Source organism: Orycteropus afer, unplaced genomic scaffold (genome assembly GCF_000298275.1).
Source record: "Orycteropus afer afer isolate SDZICR_OR568_19922 unplaced genomic scaffold, OryAfe1.0 scaffold00018, whole genome shotgun sequence".
Lineage (NCBI taxonomy): Eukaryota > Metazoa > Chordata > Mammalia > Tubulidentata > Orycteropodidae > Orycteropus > Orycteropus afer.
This window is the reverse complement of record NW_006921605.1, coordinates 3,996,754-3,997,560: the sequence shown is the minus strand read 5'-3', so window position 1 is coordinate 3,997,560 and position 807 is coordinate 3,996,754.

Genomic DNA, 807 nt, shown 5'->3' with positions numbered 1-807 from the left:
GTCGAGTCAGCCCTGACTCATAGCGACCCCTCCTTGGGTTTCCGAGGCAGTATCACTACGGAAGTAGGATTGCCCAACCAGGGTCTCCTAGGCTGTAGTTATTACAGAGCCAACTGCCTCCTATTTCTCCTACGGAGCGGCTGGCGGGTTTGAGCCCCTCACCAGTTGGTTGGCAGTGGAATGTTCTAAGCCCTGCACATCAGGACACTAATACAAGCCCTGATGCCTGTCCTTCCCTAGGAGTCTTCCAAGCACCCCTGGAGCTCTGGAGGATGGGGGAGGGATGACTGAGAACTTGGGCCACCTCCTCCAGTGGGGCTTTAGTGGTGGTCTCTGGGGCAGTTTGTGGAGGTCAGAGGTGATGAAAAGTCTCAGTGAGGCCTCAGATCCACAGGTGGCCTCCTAACTGTCCTCCTCCAACAAAGGGGCTCTGGTGTCACAGTGGTTGAAGCAATCAGCTCCTAACCAAAAGGTCAGCTGTTTGAAGCCACCAGCCGTTCTGTGGGAGAAAGGTAAGCAGTCTGCTTCCATGAAGTTTGACAGCCTTGGAAACCCTATAGGGCAGTTCTACCTTGTCTGGCAAGGTCACTATTAGTCAGAATCAACTTGATGGCAGCAGGTTTGGTTTTTCAGTATAGTTCCCTCCAGCAAGAGAAGCTCTGGTGACGTAGAGCCTGAGGCACTTGACTGCTAACCAGAAGGCTGGAGGTTCAAACCCACCAGCCACCCCTCACAAAGAAGGTTGGGCAATCTACTTCCGTAGTGATACTGCCTCGGAAACCTAAGGAGGGGTTGCTATGAGTCGGG